Source organism: Hippopotamus amphibius, chromosome 8, assembly GCF_030028045.1.
Source record: "Hippopotamus amphibius kiboko isolate mHipAmp2 chromosome 8, mHipAmp2.hap2, whole genome shotgun sequence".
Taxonomy (NCBI): Eukaryota; Metazoa; Chordata; class Mammalia; order Artiodactyla; family Hippopotamidae; genus Hippopotamus; species Hippopotamus amphibius.
The window spans coordinates 132805026-132826836 of record NC_080193.1 but is presented as its reverse complement, the minus strand read 5'-3'; positions in this window follow the sequence as shown (position 1 = coordinate 132826836).

Below are 21811 nucleotides of genomic sequence, written 5' to 3'. Positions count from 1 at the left end.
TTCCCCCTCCCCCTCCCTCTCCTTCAGCTTAAATCTTACCTCCAAGATGGTTTTACTTTTTCCCTTCTGATATCTTTATGCAAATATGGAAATGCACCTACCACCAGACAAAATTTCACCTGTTTATTTTCCTCTCACTCCCTTCAGGAAACTTGGTGGTTGCTTTCCCAACATGCATCGCCAGGAAACTTTATTCCCAATAAGGTATTTATGTGTTTCTAAGTAAGTTCACTCCATCCACAGATCCAGTGTGGAGACCCAACCAGGACTAAATTAATCACAGTGTTCCATTCTCCTGGACAGGTCATCACTGGTTTAGCAGTGACCATGGGCCTTAAGTTGGTTCAGTCACACTGAATTTCAGAATTTTTCTGGGAATACTAGGACAAAAGCATTTATTTTTCTTTGCTAAAGTAAATTAAGAAAGCACCTAGATCTGAAAGATAGTGGCAGCCAATCAGGATGACATCGAGGGAGCTTGCTGAGAATGGTGCCCAGTGGAGAGGAGAAGGGGGACCAAAAGGAAGAAATCAAGTCCCAATCAAATGGGCTTAAGCCATTGCTCTGAGATTTACCTAAAGCCAGACTACCTCTGGGCTTTTAAGTTGTTTGAGACAATAAGATGTTCTTTATTGTTAAGTCATACGGACCTAAATTGCATGTGTTTACAACTAAAAACAGCATAACTGTTACATGTCAGTGCTCCTTGGATTATGCTACCATGTTCCATTTCCTCCTGGGTATTTTCTTGAACCTTGAATTCAATGTATTTCCAGAATAAAATACTTTATATATTTAATAACACTCATACTAGGGTATTTTAATCATTTTCATATTTCCCTATGATTAATAATGATCTGAAATTGTACAAAAATAAACATATAATTTAAATTTGGTATCAGCTTTACTTAATTTCAGCCAAATAAAATAAAATTATACTTTTGAATGAGGAAGAAGACAGTTTTGACTATAAGAACATGGAGAGACGTGCACAACTACATTTTTTAAATTTCTTTTACAGGTTTTTAGCCTAAGCCAAGGTACAGTTATTTGATTTCTAGGCAATTGGTTTTTAATGATCTTTAAACAACTGTGTAGACTTCTGATAACTTCAGCAAGTCTTTTTCAAAATGGCACTTTGAGACGAAGCAGGCAAGCACACTTTGTAGCAAGCTCGGAGTAGCACAACTGAGGGAATCAAAGACCTGCAATTAAATGAGATTATAAGTTTAAATAAAATTTCAACATATATGTAGAAGTGCCGAGAAGGCAGTTTTCCTTTTTATTTTATTTTTTTTAACCACATAGGAAATAACAATCCTGGGTTTCATTAGACAGATTTCTCATTAACTAGCTGCACCGTAGCTATCCACAGTAAAGAGAATCCTCAACAGTCGTCAAAGAGAGCTGCTGCCCATTTACCATTGTCTTAGGTGTAACCCATTATTGCTGAAATTCAAGGCATCTTGTGGTTTTTATCTCTAGAAGCTTGCTACTCAAATACTGGTCTCTATGTGGCCTTTAATATACATATAACATGTGGATCTTATTAAAATGCAGATTCTGGTTTACCTTGGGTAAGGCCTGAAGATTCTGTATTTCTAACAGGTTCCCACACAATGCTAATCCTACGGACCCCACCAACACATCTTAAGAAGCAAACATATGCCCATCCTTACAAAATTCAGGAAAACCTCCCTTTTACATTATTTTCAAAATCCTATCTTTATTAACACAGCCATGGAGTCATGGAATTTTAGGCTGAGACGTATCTGAAAATTTCACAATAACTGCTTCATTTTATACATGTGAGAAAATTAAGGTCTTTGGGGAGGGGGCTCCGACCAGTTTCCTTATCCCTTTACTCGCAAGCTCTTCAGGGAGGAAGAATTATTAATCTGATTGTTCAGAGCTCGGGACATTAACTGGGCCACTTGTTCCTTGTGCGCTAATGTGCCTTAAAGGCCAGCATCCTTACAGCACCCTCACTCTTCTTGCTGCCACGAACGCTCACTTTCCCAATTTCTCCACTTGTGCAGTCAAGTGGGCAAGTTAGACAGGTCTGTTCTACAGACCCTCATGCTCTCTCCCTCTGCTAGCAGGGCAGTCCTCTGCTTTGCATGCAACATGGAAGAGAAAAACTGAAAACCCTTTTGCAGCTCCAGGCTCTAGGAATCAGCCTTATATTCCAGTTCATCCCAGGGACAGGAGAGCGCTGTGAATGTTGTGCTGCAGTCTGGTTTAGGCAGATAATGTTCCTTGATTTATGAGACTAAATTTCATAAAAACTCTGATTATAAATCCTCTGAGAGCATATATTCTCTGTGCCAGCAAAGTGCCTGGAACATAGTAGAGCCCCATAAAAATATTTACCAAGGGGATAATTTTATGAAATTTGTGTTGTGTTATATGTAATGTACTTGATACATAAAAACACTAATTTTGCACTGTTGATCAAAATGAATTGTGGAAACTAATCTGAAAAATAACACCGCTTTCTCTGAGGAAGAACCTAAAATTCTTACCAAACAATTATTTTTGCTGCCAGTCACTAAACTTCGCTTCTATTCATCATGTAAATTATTTTGTGCTTAAGTGAAGCAATATGAAAATAGAACATAAGACCTCACAAACATTACTATTCACCCCCTGAATTTGTTTTCTCATGAAAGAAACCTTGAGATCCGGCAGGGCAGGCTCTGTCCCCAGAGAATCCCAGATGTGTTTCCCACCACACACCTCCCCTACAGCATGGTTCAAAAGGTGGTTCTGAAGGTACAGCTCATCCTTTTAACTGAAATACTCCAAAACCACAGTGTGCATTTATGATACCTCCCACATACATGACAATCCCTCTTTGGGCCGTTTCATTCCCTCAGATGGTATCATCTCAAATTGCTTATAGAAAACTGTGAACCTTCAGACTGTCCTTATATCATGGCTCTCTTTTTGTCTTTATTGTGCAGGTGATAACTTTCCCCAGATTCACAGCAGCCAATCACCCCGATCCTTATGTTCTGGATGGAAAGGAAAGTTTGCTGAGCATGCTTGGAATTGCCTTTGCTCCGATATGACATCAGATAAAACTGATCCTTCTGTTATAGTCCATGATTCCAAGCGCAACCATAAGTGTGCTCCTCCTATGGTTAATGTTCAGTCCTTGCTTGATGTATCTACAGTATTTGACATGCCCCTTTACTCCTTTATCCTGAAAACACGTGACTCGCTTAACTCCCACAACACCCCATTCTCAGTTTTATTCTCATCTCACTAGTCATTATTTCTCAGTTTCTTCTGCATATTTTTAGTTCTCTCCCACCCAGCTTCTATGCATTGGAAGCCCCCAGAGAGCAATCCTTGGACCTACCTGGTTTTGATCTATTCTCACTTCAATTCTCACTCGTGCACTCTCAATTTTAATTGCAGTTGGGGGCTCACTACTTCCAAACATATGTCTCTAGTCCATACTTCTCTTTCCTGAATTCCAGTTTCATATATTCAACCACCTACATAACATCTTAAAACGTCTTAAACTTAAATATGTTCAAATCCTTTTGAACTTATCCAATTCGGCTTCTCTTGCAATGTCTCCCCATATAGGCAAACAGGGACTCCATTCTTTTTGGATTCTACTCAGCATCCAAACCTGAAAGTCAGTTTTGGCTCCTTTCTTTCTCTTATACGCCACATACAATTGGTCAGTACATGCTGCCTGCTCTACCTTTAAAGAAGATCAACATCCAAATACCTTTTACTCCTTTTACCACTACCATCAAGCCACCATCGCCTCTAGCTTTGATTCCGTAAATAGCCTTCTAATAGCGATGACCCTGCTTTTGCTCTTGTCTCCTTGTCACTTCTCTGCTCACAACCTCCAATGGCATTTCTGTGTCAACTCAAAAATAAAACAAAACCAACCAAAAACCGAAAACAAAACAAAACCAAACAAAAAAACAAAAGCAAGAAATGTACCTTACAATGGTCTACAAGGCCTTGTACAACTGTCTCTGACTGCTGAAACCACATTTCTATCATACTTTTCTCCTTTTTCACTTTCCTGCAGGCACGCTGGCTTCCTCCTTTTCCTTGAACTTGCAAGTAAACTGGCACCTCAGCTAGAATACTCTGTCTCCCCATCAGGCCTGCTCTCCACCTCGCTATGTATTTACTCCTGTCACCTTCTAATGAGGCTTTCTGTTTAATTCCTATTTAAAATTGCATTGCCCCCTTCTAGAGCACTCCCTAAACAACTTTCCTGCCTTATTTTTCTCCATGGCACTAACACCATCATACTTACTACATATTTATTTGTCTGTCTCCTCCCACTAGCATGTAAACTCCATGACGGTAGGGCAGTGTCTGTTTTCTTCACTGCTGTGTCTACCCTGTATCAAACACTCAGTAAATATTTTAATGAATGAATAAATGAATAAAATCATACATAGTATTAAATAAAATGTATCATAATAAAAAAATGCATATTTTTTATGTAAAATATCTTATCTCAACCTGACCCTTCCACTTACAAAGCTTAGCTGAGCACCACAGTCAGCAGACAGGTTCTTGCCTGTCTCTGTGTCATTTCCTGAAGTGCAGAGTTTAGGCAAATGGTATGAGTCTGCTGATGAGCAGTGATTTCTCCACTTTAAATTTCATACAGTTTCAGTTTCTGAATAATGATTGATGCCTCTGATAATAAATACGTTATCTGTGTTTCTACATTATGTTTCCAAATGTCTTAGACTAAGAGAATAAAGCACAATAAAGGGGTTTATTTCCACTGTGTTTGGCCCGAGGGTTTACTGTTTCAACTTGATTTCCTCATTAAGGTAAAATAAAACTATAAAACATATGTATACATACATTTATATAAGATTTATATAAAGTACTAATATTCCCATCTAAAAATCTCATCAAATGCATCAACTGCCTTATTAGGTCTGTGCCAGTTCTGGATAGAAACCTAAATTGTATCGGCTACCAGAGGTACTGAGGGATAGGTATATGTTGCTACTGACCTGGCCGTTTTGAAAAGGATTGCATCTTCCTTACTAGAAGATGTTATGGATCACTGTAAAATAGACAAGGGCTGATTTCACCTTCAGTTTTATATTCATACACAAATTTATGCAAAAAGTGGCTATGGGCTTACCCCAAGCTGCATTACTTAAGTGTACAATTAATAGGCATGTACAATTAAAAGAATGAAAACAAAACAAAACAAAATCAACAAAAAACAAACAAAAAGAATGAAAGCAGTGGTAATGAGCCCAGCGCACCCTATGATGCTAACAGTACTCTGACCCACTTCTTATTGGGGCATAGATCTAATATTTACACTTCCATTATTTACTTAAGGGTTTATGTAATTCACTGGTTAATAACTTAGAAATGTCTTCAAAATTGTTCTTTCTGACAGTAGATCATGAAAGGAAAAAATTGCATTTGAAGGGCCAATTGATAGATTAAATTAAAATATGTATTAAATTTATATAATATGAATTCCATAGCAAATAATTAGAATAAGAAATTTTTTCTTTCTGATGAAGGGAAAACATACTTTCCTAACTCTCTTCGAAGGTCATTACTGAAACATGGTATCAGTATGTTTAATTACAATATCATGAATACTTAAAATTTCTCTCATGCTGAGAAAGCCATAAGATTACAGCTAGCACACTGATTTTGCTACATGACCTTTCAACTGGAAAACTCAGACCATCTTGCCTTAGAATGATCTGTTACTTTCCACTCTGCCTGACAAAAAGAAAAATCAGAGAAATGCTTGACATCCAAGAATTTGCCGTTTGCACAAAAACGGTCACAAGGATATGTGAAGCCTGTAGGTAATATATTCCTGATCCAGTGGTCAAAGCTATGGTTTCTGGTAAGGACTCATGTACTCTTCCTGTTTTGCATTTTTTTAGATTATTTAAGTTTTTTTAAAACATAGATTCAATCTATAAGGAGAAAATGTAGACAAATGGGTGTAGTAACAGATAAAGTAATTCCAGTGGAATTCAATTTCCTTCAGTTCAGAAGACTGCATAAACTCAGTAGGGTAAAACTGTGTAAGTTTGTGTACATTACCACTACATTCTAATTCCTTTGGCTAACATAAATGTATATTGCCAAATTATGTGCCTTTTAAATATGAGAAAGTGGAACTAAAAGTTTACATTGAGCATCTTTGTATACACCATCTTATTACTTAACTGTCTGTATCACCATACTTTTAAGACCTTATTACACACTGTCTTTTGAATTCATTCCATCATATGCCTCACCATAGCAACTAGCTTAAAGCAGATGGTGGGAACAAAGAAGGGGAACCTTAATGTCGCTTGTGAGCACTTCCTCCTACCTGTCATATCGTCTAGCACACTCCTTAGCTTGCTTCTTTTCTTGCTATACAGTCCCTCTGCAGGTAAGGGTGACAATAAAATAACTTAACAGTGGAAAGTAATGGCAAGGGCATCAACCAATCGGAACAGGTAGAGCCACGGCACTGTAGCAGAATCCTAGAGGCCTTATGCGGGTTAGATGTGAACTTTCTGATTGCCATTATGCGGTGGTGGTCCCCAGAACCTCTACAAAGAAGTCAGGACAGCTAGAGCAGAGAGCACAGCGGGAAGCTTGAGACAGCTATGTTTATCCCCAACGCAAAAGGTAATTCAATATTTTAGTAATCATCATGACAGACCACTGTGGTCCTCCAACTGACCAGTGAATCTTATCCATTTCTATGATTTCAACTAACACATTCCTCAGGGGACCAGCAAATCCATCATTCTAAGTCTTTAACTCATTGCCTAGAGCAGACCTGGATTTCCAACAATCTGTTAGAGTAAAAATGATACCTTGTCAATCCTTCACACTCAATAAATCTGAAGTTCAGTGGACTCTTTTTCTCTATAAACATAACCTTTCAATTGTCTTCTCTTTCCCTTTAAAGACATTGCCACCCAGTCGGGCTCCCAGCCTAGATATCTGAGACCCTCTCTGACTTTATATATCATCCTCTTCTTAATTCTGCATCAGAAATAGCTCTGTCATTCATTCTCTTCTTTAATCTTACCACCCCAACTGTTCACGCCCCCATACTTCTTGCTTCCATCATTGTAACTGTCCCCTAAAGACTCCCTTCCTACAGCCAGACTCCCATTTCTTATTCATTGTCAAATGCAGACGCAACTAGGATTCCTTTCTTGCTCAAGAAATTTGAAGATTTGGCATTGATCCAAAACTTGCTTCAAATTTCTACACCTCAAATTTGTCAGTTGACCTTTTCAGCCTCATTGTGTACCCACATCCACACACCCATACATCCTTATCATCCTTTCTGTCAATTCTACTCCCCAAACTAAATTAATATTTTTCTACCCTTATACCTTTACTTTTGCAATTTCTTCTTCCTGAAAAGCCCCCTTTTTTCTCTCCCTTCCCTGTCAAAATCCTAGCTTATTCCTTAAGGCTCATCTTCCCCAAGAATTCTTTCCCATTCCTTCTAGACAAGAATCAATCACCTTCTAGTAAGTATCCTAATGAAGTCTTTTTAGTTTATATTTGGCAGTGATCCTATTACACCTTATTTTTCTATGATTGTGGTTCATAGACTAAAAGCTTCTTGATATTTAGAACTATATCTAATGCCCAATAATGTCTAACACAGTACTTAAATCAAGTCTGGGCTTAATTAATATGTGTGGAGTTATATGCAGCCCCTTCATCAAGACATGATGAGTCACCGTTTAGTATTTCTGAGTTGGGGGCCTACAGAGCCTCTCACCTCAGTCCTATCCCTACAGTGAGTCAGGACATCAGCTACTAGTTGGACACAAATTCCCCAATCGGCTGAGACAGAATACAATTCAAGCATTGCCCAATAACTCAGAACAATACATATATTACAAAAAAGTGCTTTGTTCTATGGATAAAATATTTACGCCAAAGAAAATTTGTAGCCTATGCGATTACATAAAAAATTTAGTATAAACCCAAGAAGTATTACTTCTGCCATTCCATCTTGTCTGTAACTACCCCATGTACAATACTTTTGGCTTACCTTCACCTCATACATGAACTGAAATTCTGCGTAGTTGAGATCTGGCTTCATAATATAGAAGGTTTATCAAGGAAATTGAGTTGTTTCTATAAAGTACAGAAGCAATTCAAAAGCACATTGAATTCAATTCAGTACATGCTTATTGAGCAGATACACTGGTCCTGGGGGATAAAAAAAGATGAAGGATGCATGATGCCTCCCATAAAGGGTCCAATGAGTTCTTGGACAAGAACAATTCAAGGCTAGAACACATGAGAAACCCATTTCTGAAAAATACTCCAAGATCCTTCATTTGAATGGAGGTAGACATGGAAAGTCTTGCAGGGAGTAGTCTGAGTTTTTCCTATTTGTTGGGGAAATTAGTATAATATTCAAATCTTGATCTCAAGTGTTTACTATTTGCCAGATTTTGTTCTTGGCGCTGAGGGCAAAGCTTAACAAATAGAGTCACTGACCATAGGGACTTACTATGTCTCTAATCACTTTCAAATTTTGTTTCATAAAAAAATTAACAATTATGTATTTGCTGCAGTATATAATAGTACAAAGGACTCAGAGAGGGCCAGCTGTAAACTCGAGGTCTGATCTCAGAGTCTAATAGAGACTCATCAGTGCCCAGTGTGTAAGTCCTATGATGTATGTAACCTGTTTAAAAAAACCAGAATCCAAAATTATATGTATTTTACACAAAGGTAATTTTACACAATGCCTCCTCACTTCTTATTTATTTAATATAAGTAAGACTTACACCCAAGTGCCCTAAATTATTTTTACTATCAATAGTGCAATATTCACCTTAAAATTTTTCCCACTACACATACATTTTTTTTCTAATTTTTTGCAACTGCTATCAAGTTATTGAAAATAACCAACTGTCATAAAACCATACATCATTATCACATTTGGCTTATTTAAGGATCAGTGGTACTTGGTTAACAATTTCCTGCAGAATTTCCATTTCAGATGACACATGCATGTTTGAAGCAAATGGTAAAGATCCCACTATAAAATAAAGTTATATCAAATTACATTTCTTTAATTAAGTTCCTTGCTGTGTGTTTTACCAGATGTGTACACAGTGTAATTTGTACAGAATGCTAAGTAAAAAGTAACAGTTAATTTTGGGGGCTACTGCTGTAAAAGTATGTTATCTTTTATATACATCACAGCATTACTTATTATCAGCTTCACACATAGCACTTTGCCTTTGATTTATGCAAACAACTGTAAATGTTTTATATATTTGTGAGGAAGTGAATGATATTAGACCATCAATCCATGGGGACTGCAAATCAGGGGGAAAAAAAAGGCTATTACATTTCAGAAGCTGTTAAATCAGTTGTGCCCCCTGGCTGATTTTGTCAGCTATATTTGCTGTGGGTAAAACCGTGGATGCCTGGAATACTGGCGCGGCCCTGAGAGTGTCGGAGAGTAAATAGCAGCAGAGTTGTAAACTACACCACACATCTCACACTTACCGCGTAAGCCCGGCTTACACTTTCCTCTGAATAAATCCAGCAGCTTTAAAAAGAGCAAGAGAGAGAAATAAAGAAAAAGGGAGGGGAAAAGGAGGAAAAACTAGGTCCAGGCCTTCTGTCACTGCCTCTAGCTTTAGCCCCTCAGCAGCCTGCCAACAGGACACTGTTCCTGCCAGTTGTAAATTTTAATTGGCCATCTGGGGAAAGCACAAACCACTGACTAGAGATTAATCAGCAAATTAACCCAGGCATAATACACATTTCCCAATGGACCCGAAGCAGCTCTAGGCTGGGGCAGAGCAGCCTGGGATGCAGGAGACCCTGCGTAGCATGCTGTTATTTCTTACTGCCATGCAGGAGAACATCGTCTCAGAGTCCTGAAATCCCTTCTGTGTGACCTTGTTAGTGCCCCTGATTTGTATGGCAATGGCAAAGAGCTTTTTTTTTTTTTTTTTTGTAGAGTGCTAAACACAGATGGCACAGGTACTGTGATTCATGGGAAAAGTGTTGATGAATCAGTGAAAGTGACAACTTTTCTCTGGTGGGCTATTCACTTGGTTTGCTAAAGTACCTACAGGAAGAAACAATAGTATACCTGGATTTTTACCAGCTCGGTGAATCGCCAGAGAATCACGTTTACTCAGCCAGTTTCTTGCATGATACAAAGTGCCTTTTCACAGCCTTTATATTGTAAAAGCAAATTTGTAAATAATAAAGCCTTCATAAACTCTAGGTTACAAAAAATTAATTTAAGCTGAACGTGTGCTTATATAGGATAATGTGGCCTCAATTCTTTCAACAAAAGTCTTCTAGTTAGCTCATGGCTGTGCCCTGAGCCAAGACAGGCAAAGAGGATAACCATTAAAGGAAGGACATAGTAAAGTGATAGACACAGGAGAGGTCAAGTGAGGGACTGGTGGGAAATTGGGAGTGGTTTTGATAGAGGATGGATGAAAGGACTTTGTGGAAGAATCAGTCTTTACACAGCTTTTGGAATGACGGAGAGGGAAGATCTCTGTGAATTATAACCAAGGATCATTAGGATACAGAATATCAAGAAGACTCAGAGGTAATACTATAAAGCCCAAATAAAGGACACACTGAATAGACTTGCTTGAAGGGGCCTAAGGGAAGTTAGAAGGTGACATGACCTGGACAGATCAGGGAGGACAGAGATTTTTCATCTTGTTGATAGCTACATCTCCAAAATTTAGCACAGTACTTAGTATAGTGGCATATGGTAGGCACTCAACATTTTTTAGTGACAGAAGACATATCTGGCTTTAACAAAATTGGAAGCCATTGTTATAGCAGATATGCCTACTATTGCCTTTTCTTTCCAGTCTAGGCTAAATGAGCAGTAGACCACGTGACGAGAGTCCCTTCTCAAACCATCCTTAAGACACAATTCATAGGCTGACAAGAGACCTATGTTATCACCTAGTGCGAAGACCTTGACCTTTATTCAATTAGCAAGCAATTGGACTGGTAGCATTAAGGCTGTTATACAGGAAAGGAAAAAGTGGGAGATGCAGTGATCTGGGGTTATAAGCAAGCAGAGGAAGCCAATGTACTGAAAGAGAATGGTGCCAACTTGCTGCGAGGAGCAGCAAGGAACAAGCAGCCAACCCCTAGATCTTGGGAGTAGCCTCTCTGTCTCAGCTCCCTCTTATTGGAAGGCTACCACTGCTTCTTTCCCTGGCCTCCGATTTTATGTGATTTGAGTGAGTTTACATGGCATTCTGATCACTGCAACTGAAAGAACCTTGACCAGAACAACCATAAATGGTAATAGCACCATTATAAACCAATGGCCTGAGAAGACAAATAAAACTAGTAACCATCCCCACACCCCTTCCAGCAGTACAAGAATTTAGGAACTCTGAAGCATGCTGGTCATTTTCAGAAATACAAGTCATGGTGGATTATTTTATTCGGCTCTGCTTTGACCCACCACTAAATCACACAGACCCATTTCACCTGCCTCTGGCAAAGTAGATAGATTCTTCTCTTTCACAACCAGGTATGGATTTCTTTCTGTTTTATTACATTATTGTAAGCAATGCTGCCAGCCAAACCACATGCCCTTAAACTGAAATGGCTTCTGGCCGAGCACTGGATTATCTGTGACAGTAAATCAGTCAATATGCACAGCCTAGAGACCACAGCAGTTAAATAGACGTCTTTGGCTTCAGGTGGGGAAACCATCCCTTAAATACCCTGTTCAGTTCCTAATAACGCCTTCTAAAAAGTTTTTATTTAAAATAGTATTTTAAATCACACAGCAGTTTATTGTGAGGGGTGTGTGTGTGTGTGTGTGGTTTGTATATGTAATATAAATAAAGGCACAAAAAGAGAGTAGGCAACAGTTCCACAATAATGCAATAACTGGTAAAAAAGAAAATATTAGTCTTTTAGAATGCTTAATATTCAAAAAAAACTTTTAAGCGTTAAAAAGTCTGGCCTCTGCTCACTCTGTCTGACTTGAATGCTCTGGCTGTGTATTCTGCATACAGGAAATAACTCCTAACACAACAGTTATTGGAGAGTGTAGTCAGTATTTTCAGTGTGCACTGGTGGACGGATTTCTTTATCTCCTCTGGGGAGGATATGATCCAAAGGTTAGAACAGGCTCAAATAAATTCTGTAGAGTTTGTGTGGTCTCTTCTGAATTATTCCAAAGCCTTCCTGTCTAGCTTCAACTCTGTTTTCCCTACTTTATGTTGTCTCAATTACATATATATAAAAGCTAGAGGAAATAGTGTTTATGCATTTGTAAAGGCATTAGAGATTCTTCAAAAGAAGAAACCTGGAATACCAAAGTACAGAGAGTAAAATGCTGATGCTGATAATGATAAGATAGATCACGTACTGTTATGCTTGGAGGTTATTTTCCATGTACTGTATACTTTAGTGAAATGAAGAGGAAAGGGATATGGGGTAATATTTTGAGTTTATGTATTTCTTTTCTCCAAATATTTTTAAATAACTCTCAATTTTATATTATTTTATCTTTATATCTAAAAATAAAATAGTTTCCTGCAGGTGATTTCACACCATGTTGCTAAGATGTAGAAATAGAGTCATGGACTCTGAGATACATAATAATTAGGTAAGTAATGGAAGATTAATTCACAACAGTGCCTATTACGTAGTAAAAATGTGAAGTATATTTATATATTTGGTTTGTTTAAAACAGGGATTCCCCCTAAGGTCCTTTGAAGCTGGTTTTACCTTCCCTCTTCCCCATTTCCCACCACTTCTTGTGTATCCAATGGCCCACCCACTTGGAACTTTTCTATTTCTGTAACATATCTTGGCTTTAATATGGCCAAGTATCTTGCACACACTCTGCTCCTCCCAACCTGGTTCATTCCTTCTTTACCTAGAAAATTTCCACTTATCTTCAAGATCTCAGCTTTGAGAAGCTTTTTATGTCTTCCTCATGTAGAGTTAGTTGCTTTGGTCCTATAGGCTTCCCCAGAACTTTGGCCATACCATTTCTTTAACTTTTGTAATAATTTATATTGAAAATTATCTGTCTGCCTATGTCTTCCCAACTAGGATTTGAACACTTTGAGGACTAAACTCAACACCATTGTCTATTAAGTAAACAATCCATAAAACATTTGGTGAATGAGAACACTAATGAATTATTTACAACAGTGGTAGCACTAAGGATACAGGCAAAATGCCTCCCTCCTCTGAATGGATTTCAGGACTAATCTTGTTTACCTTGATGACAGAGACTCAGGTATTTCAGGTATAATTGAAAATGGCCTTGAATTTCATAGCTTCTACGATTTTGTCACCTTTTTGTGAAATAATATTCATACAATTAAATGTATTTAGATGGCTTTGATTTTTTATAGCTTCAATTTTTTACCAACTTGAGAATAACGTATATGTAATTAAATATACTGAATTTAAGCGCAACTTGTTGAGCTTTGCCAAATGTATATACCTTACAACCTGTGTAACTCATAATCCTATCACAATATAGAACATTTCTAGCACCCAAAAAGTTCCCTCACACTCTTTTGCACTCAGTCCACTCCATGCCACTCGCCCAGGCAAGCACTACTCTTACAGTTATTGATATGGCTTAGTTTTGGGTCTTCTAGGACTTGATATAAACAAAACCAGAAGCACACACTTTGTTTGTGTCTGGCTTTTTTGCTCAGATGGTTATGTATATCAGAGTAGTGTTCATTTTTATTACTGAATAATATTCCATAATATGAATACATAACTTTTTGCTTATCCACTCACCAGTCAATGGACATTTGGGTTGTTAATAGGTTTTAGCTATTATGAAGAAAGCTGCTATGAATATTTGTGCATATTTTTTGTTTGTTTGTTTTAATTTCTTCTGGATAAATACTTAGGAGTAAAATTCTTAGGTCATGTGATAAATGTATATTTAGCTTTATAAGAAATTGCCAAAATATTTTCTTAAGTTTTTATACCATTTTATACTCCCGCCAGCAGTGTTTGAAAGTTCTAGTTGCTCTTTAGCCTGGGCCAGTTGTGTGGAAAATGCCATTGGTATTTTGAAGGAATTTCACTGAATCTGTAGAGACTGCTCTGAGTACTATGGACATTTTAACAATGTTGATTCTTCCAATCTATGAGCACTGTATATATTTTCATTGATTTATGTTGTTTTCAATTTCTTTCCTCCAGGTTTTATATAGTTTTCGGAGTACAGGTCTTTCACCTCTTTGGTTAAATTTATTCCTAGGTATTTTGTTCTTTTTGATGCAGTTGTAATGGGATTGTTTTCTTCATTTCTCTGATAGTTTGTTATTAGTGTGTAGAAATGTCACTGATTTCTGTACACTGATTTTGTATCCTGCAACTGTACTGAATTCATTTATCAGCTCTAAGTTTTCTGGTGGAGTCTTTAGGGTTTTCTATATAGAGTACCATGCCATTTGCAAAGAGTGATACTTTACTTCTTTTTTAGTTTGAATGACTTCTATTTCTTTTTCTTGCCTAATTTTTGTGGCTAGGACTCCAATACTATGTTGAATAAAAGTGTCAAAAGTGGGCATCCTTGTCTTGTGCCTGATCTTAGAGAAAAAGTTTTTACAGCTTTTCATCATTGAGTATTATGTTAGCTGTGCATTTATTATACATAGTCTTTATTATGTTGAGATATGTTTCTTCTATACCCACATTGTTGAGCATTTTTATTATAAACAGATGCTGTATTTCGTCAAATGCTTTTTCTGCATCTGTTGATGTGATCATATGATTTCCATTCTTCATTTTGTTAATGCAATGTATCATATTGATTGATTTGCAAAAAAAAATCCTTTAGCCCTGCAATGAATTCCACTTGATTGTAGTGCATGATCCTTTTAATGTATTATTAAATTTGGTTTGCTAATATGTTGTTGAGGATTTTTGCATCTGTGTCATCTATTACCAAGGCTATTGGCCTGTAATCTTCTTTTTCTGTGAGTGTGTGTAGGTTACATGCAAATACTATGCCATTTTATACAGGAACTTAAGCATCCATGGATTTTGGTCTTCATGGGAGTCCTGAAACCAATTGCCCACCTTCATAGTAATGAGTGTCATCAAGGGCACAGAGTTCCAGAAAATAATTTTATTCTTAACCTAGTTGGATATTCTGCCACATGGGTCCACTGATAACTCCTTGAATCTCTCTCAACTGTTACTGTACTAGTTCATTTCTTACCTCTCTGATTATCCTCACAGGCAAATTGTCCTCTGTCCCCTACAATTTGTCTCTTAGCCCCCATCTCTTCTTTAATTCAGGAAGCTTGAGTGATGCCATAGGCTGGGGGACCAAAGGGAATCATTAAAGCTCAGGTGCTAGGAGGAGAGCCTGTGAAGATGAGACTCAGATCTTTGAGGACAGAGCACTTCTCAGCTAGCACTGGTGTTTAAGAGCTTGAAGGAGAAGACCCACTGGACTGGGACTCAGTCCTCTGAAGATGAAGCATGTTCTGGTTGATGCTGAGTTTTCTGAGAGGAGTGTGATGAGGCTGATTTTAATAGCCTGAAAAAATTGCAAACTGCAATCAACTGCTATTTGTGGAATCAATTGTCACTACCAGGGTGAAGAGCTATCACCTGACGGGACTCAGAAGCAAACAAGAAAGAGTAAGTCTTTTTTACCCATCCAGACTTCCAGATTTTCTCCAGTGCTTCTTTTTTGGCAAGGTATATGGGGACCAACTGGCAAAGCATAAATGAGCACAACCTCAGTATCAGAAAGCAGAATATTGAAGTGTGGGTTTGACACTAAAAGATAGTAGTATAATAATCACTATGGTCCAGACGTTGGCTACCCAACATCCAAACACACTTTTCTACATCAATTTGGCTTCAATATAATGAAAGAAACCACTTTATTCTCTGACTCAACAAAATTCTTTGTATGTTCCAAGACACTCCCAACCCATTTCAAAAAGTAGGTTCCATGCCCCAAACTTCTTTGTATTTGTCTCTGAGAGATAACTGCACATCCGCTGAGTACGAGCTAGGAGCCATCTACAACCTAGTTCCCATGGTCCACCCATCATCATGTATTCACAAAAATCTCTGAAGATTCTTAACCCAGAATAGTCTCTGTCACTGATACACTACCTTAGGATCACAAAGTGCATGGTTACTGAAAAGAAGATTCTGATACCTGGAATGAGGTATAATGATTACTTGATGGACTATTATGCAAAAGTTAAAACTAGGTAGAAAAAGCAACCCACACATGTAAATAAGACCTGGGGAAATGGTTCAGAAAGTCAATCGAAAATAAGAGAACATTATATGTAGAGAGGTGAAGGAAGAGGAAAAGAGGGAGAAGAGGAGAGTGGGGAGAAGAGGGTAGAATAAAGAGAAATGAAAAAGAATGAAGAAAAAAAATCTCTTAAAATGGTAGCAGTAGTTACCTCCAAGAGGGACTATTGTGAGTAAAATTTTACAAATTTTCCATAAAGGGCATATACTATTTTTACAGTCAGAAGAAATTGCATATAAGAAAAAAAAATTAAATGTGCTCCACCTGGGTGAGATGATTTCTTTCAGACAGGAAGTCTCTCTAAGCTCTTGGGAAACAATAGGTTCCTCTAAAATGGGATCAGGTCCTATGTTTCTAGTCTAACTTCTGTAAAGCCTTTAGAACAGTGCCATGCTCAGATAAACACTCAGCAAATAGAATTGGACTTATTATTCTTTCTTTATAAAATTAGTGTCAATAATTTTGAAAGATTGGTAAGTATTTGTTAGAATCAGCAGCAGAAATTATATCTTTATGTAGACTTTCCCTAAACTTAGATAACAAAAAGAAAATATTATCATGTTGCCAAAAATTTCAGTAATCACATTTATTTACTGAAATTTCAAATGGAATTATTGTTGAATGAACCACTGTAGCAAAGAATGACCGTGTCTTAGGCCACTTGTGATTTTGCATTTTTTTCCACCTATACGTATCTCCTTCCTATGAAAATAAAGAACCTGTATGCTGAGTGAGAAAAAAAAGCAATTTTCAGCAGAGGTTAATTTCTGTGGGCTCACTACTAGAAGTGGTACAGGTAGATATAAATTCTTACTTGTATTTAAGTGGAGGATATTTTGTTAGTTTTTGGTGTAGCTAATTTAGTGGTATATTGTCTAGCTTGAGCTATTGTTCTGGTGGTGACTTTGAGATAGAATAATCTGTAAGAGGAAAAGGCAATGCAGGCTCACCCTGAACTTCCCTTAAAGTTTGGAAGACACGATTGTGATAGGCTTCTCCTCACTACATAAAGAAAGAGAAGGTATCCTGTTAGCTCCAAATATTCAAAACAGCTCTATAGGTACCGTGCTTATTATACCGGTGTTCATGTAGAAAAAAATGTGATGATTATATCCAACACTAATCCGTTGCCATAAAAATTAATTTTAACATCTAAAGAGAAACACCGTAAGAATGTCATCTGGGACTCAAGCTTGTTGACCTCTGTAAATTCTTTCTACTGAATGTTATCATACTTTGCCATTGCCTTGGGAGAGTTGATAGCAATGGAAAGAGTCTGAATTAATGCAGAGGTGGTATACGGTGTTTGAGTTAAACTAGAATATTTCAAGCCAGCATGTTTTGCTACGTGGATGGAGGAAGGATGTAAATTCTATGATTTTTGTCACTGCAAGGACTCATGAATATGCTATTGTGATAATGTACCACCGTGTTGCTGAAGAAACACAAGATTTAACATGTACCTTTAAATGCATATATATGTGTGTGTATGTATACATATATATACATATTTTATAAAATAAAAATGAATATATATTTTTCAGCTTCTGGTTATTTCCTTTTTAAACAATCTAGCAAATAATTTCGTTGAGATTATTGTCCTAATTTGAAAAGAACTTTCAATTTTGGCACGAAAAATACTTAAGAATCGGACAGATATTTTGTTTGGATTATGTTGTCTTTTATTTACTTTTATTAAGTAATAATAAACCCAAATAGACCTCAAAATGCTTGTGCTCTTAAATATCTTCAGTGAATTTAAAGGATTACAGAAGTAAAGAATCACTTAGGCCGATTTCCTTTGAACAACAGGAACAGAGAGAAACCAATATGCCTATCTGTCAGAATTAAGCAGTTTTATATTCTGATCCACTAAGTCTGTCCATGGTTAACTAAGAAGGAACAAAAGTATCCAAAGCAATACATTTGGATATATAAGCTTTCATAAATAGACTCCAGAGTTGAAAAATGTTAGAAAGGGTTAAATATCTTATTGCATTTTGTATTTAAAAAAAATGTTTAATCCTTCAAGTAAGAATTGCTTTTTTAAAAATCACTGACACCAAACATCTGCTTCTTAAGCTCATCTGCAACTGAGTAAAATAGAAAGAAAGGAAGGAAAAGAACACCAACTTTGCACAGTGACATTAAAAAAAAAAAAAAAAACACCGTAATATTTCTCTTAAAACTTTGCATGTATAATACAGAAAACTTAAGCAAATGAAAATATCCCAATTTGTAAGAAGTGACTAAAAAGAGAAATTAAGATGAAATGCTAACAAGAACAGTCTAGTCAATTCCAATGAACAAGGTAGAATAAAACTGCAAATCAAAAACTAAACCACACTGCAAAAATTGCTGCACCAGCTAAGCAAAATAAACCCAACTATTCTTTTTTTTGTGTACTTTAAACCAAATAACTCAGAGAACTTGTTCAAATTGTAATGCTAAGGTATGCTCCCAATCAACATACTCTAAATCCAAACCAAACTGAGCTAACACTTCTATTTATACTTTCACTCAGTGTCAGGAAGAAAACAATTAACCAATATAACCAGTAATTTGGAATCACCTAAATAAAACAGTTAAGAGTGGGGATATTTCCACTTTCAACCAGCTACTTTGTCAAATAAGAGAAAAGTAGTGTTAAGTGGAGTAGTTTCGAAGGGAAGTTCTATCGATCTAACCCATTTTAGCCCTTATTAAGAATAAATGCAGTGCAGGGATCTAGAAGAGTGTGCACTAGTAAGGATGACATTTAGTTGTGTGCCAATATAAAGTTATCTTTAAAAAGCTTCTATCAACAAGCCAAAAGCCAGACAATCAACCATCATCATTCCTAAAGAAATTGAGGATGTTAGTCAAAATCCTCATGTCACTGAAAGATTAAAAGATGAACTCTTGTAGTCATGGTAGTCACGTTGGCCCTGTTTACATGACCATTGTCTTTAGGCATCTCCATGCTTTAGCCCAAAGATAGTCATGTAGCAGATATTTTACAAGGTGATACCACTATCCTTTATGTAACTTTCTAAAGTAGTAATCAATATTTCCTATTCCTGATTCTATTTTCTAAATGCTTCATAAGAAAATGAGTCATTTGAGTTGAAGAACATAACTAACTATAGGAAGGGGACTTTCACTTTCTTTGCCTCATTATCTCTACTTTACAGAAGCAAAAGTGAACACTGCTAGTCATACTGAGCAGGGATATTTTAAGGATCAATGGCATGGGTTACAGAGCTCTCAAAGAATGGTGCTGTGGAAATATGACATCTTATTGCTACAATTTTAAGCAAATGGGATCTCAGGCCCTTCAGAGAGTTGGATAATCCATTCAAATCCTTAAAGATTTGAATAATAGCTATAAGTAATACTGGTGTTTAGTAAATATAACTTGATAACTGTATAAAGATATAATCTCATGTGATTATGCTTTCAAAAAGAACAGTGAAGGAAACAAAAAGTTATAATAGTTAGATTTCATCAAATCATGTGAAAAAGTGAAAAGGCAGCTTGCATGCTAAAGAGATTTTGGGGGAATGTTGAGGATGGGAAGGAACATAAAAAAATAGTACAGTGGAGGGGGTCAAACAGACATGTGGGCTGTGTCAAAACAAAGCAAAGAATTATAAGGCATCACCATCAGTGATCCACACACTTATGACAGCAGGCATTAGCAACGTCAATAGATACTTAGGAGACACATGTGTCAAGATGCATATTAATCCTGATGTTTGGCCACAGCACATGTGTATCTGGGCTGCTTTGCCACATGATGCAGTGGTTAGAAATGTGGTCTCTGGGCCAGACTCTCCAGATTCAATTCCCAACTTAGCCATATACTGACTGTGTGACACAGACATGACACCCACCTTCCCTCAGCCTTCATATTTTCATCTGTAAAATGGAAATAATATTACTGTCTACTTCTGAAGATTTTCATGTGGGTAGAATGAGTTATATATGCTCATGTACACTGAGTGCCTAAAACAGTAGAGTGTGTGTGTGTGTGTATTACTAGACATTTTGAGACAGAGACACTAATATTTGTGAACAATCTTATATCATTAGTCAATGAGCCAACAATTAATCAAGTATTTACAGATCACCCACAATGGGTTCAAAATTTACAGAGGTATCAAGATGGGCAAAGGACCACTGAGGAATCTGAAATTGTGGTTTTTGGCTAGCTAATACAGCAAATATGAACTAAATGAAATGCTAGTATTGAAGTAATATGACAATTAAAGATGTTCTACCAGAAGAACATATTCTGGTCATTTAAAGATCATGCTTTGTAATGGTAAACTAGTTCCCATTGATTCTAATGTAACAAATGTTTAGTTTTAATCGTGACATTCAAATTGCACAGACCTATACTGGCCTCCTGAGTAGCCTCATGACCACTTTCTCCGCCACTAAGAAAACAGTTTTGAGTTCATAATGCCCTATTTAAGGTTCAGTTGCTGTTTCCATTATAAACTTTGCTATTCCAGATTATAAATTGTCACTTTTAATTTGCAGCAAGATAAAATTTTGGCGTATATTTGTCAGCTTTAATGTAAACTATTATTTTAGAGAAAAAAAATGTCTGCAATGAGTAAAAGGAGGAGTCTGTATTCCTGGATATCCTTTGAGGAATTACAAGTAATAACCACTCCTCTTTCCTGACCTTCAGTTTAACAGTGTGGTAGACGCATTCAATTGTCTACAAATCTTTAATACGAGCAGAAGCCATTTTAATATCAATTTCCAAATGTCTACATTTGAAGCACTGTAACAGTCTTGAGAGTGGGAAAATTAATTTTCATTGGAAATATATATTTAAATATGTATAATAATAATTTACAAAGCTTTGAGTACAAACTCTGTCTGGGACTGCACTAAGAATATTTATTTATATTCTTACTTAACCCCTGCCTGCAAGGAAATTGTTATTATTCTCATTCCTTAGATAAGGAAATTGAAGTACAAGGATGCTAAATAATTTGCTAAGGTCACGTTTCTAAGAAGAGGAAGAACCAGGATATGAACCTGGTTTCATTTACCTCCTAAATTCTGTTTTAGTTGCTGGAAAACACTGACTATTTAAACACAGACCATCCCAGTAGATACATACCACGTGGCAGGCAGTATGGTATAAAAATTCAGCATGTCCAAGCTCTGGGCTCAGTCTGCCTGAGATAAAATCTTACCTCCACCACTTGCTATCTGTATAATATTAGGAAAGTACTTAGAATATGTCCAGCACATAGTGGGATCTAAATAAATATTAGCTCTTACTGCTTTCAGAATACACAGAATTTGCATGGGAGGTCAGGTCACCACAAGGAGGGAGAATGATAGGAATCATATCAGACAGACAAAGAAATGAGTACAAAAACTTGTAGGACCTTGAAGACCACAGTAAGGACTTTGGTCTTCACTCTAAGTGTAATATAAAGACACTGGAGAACTCTAACAGGAAAAGTGTCATGATCAACTTAAGTT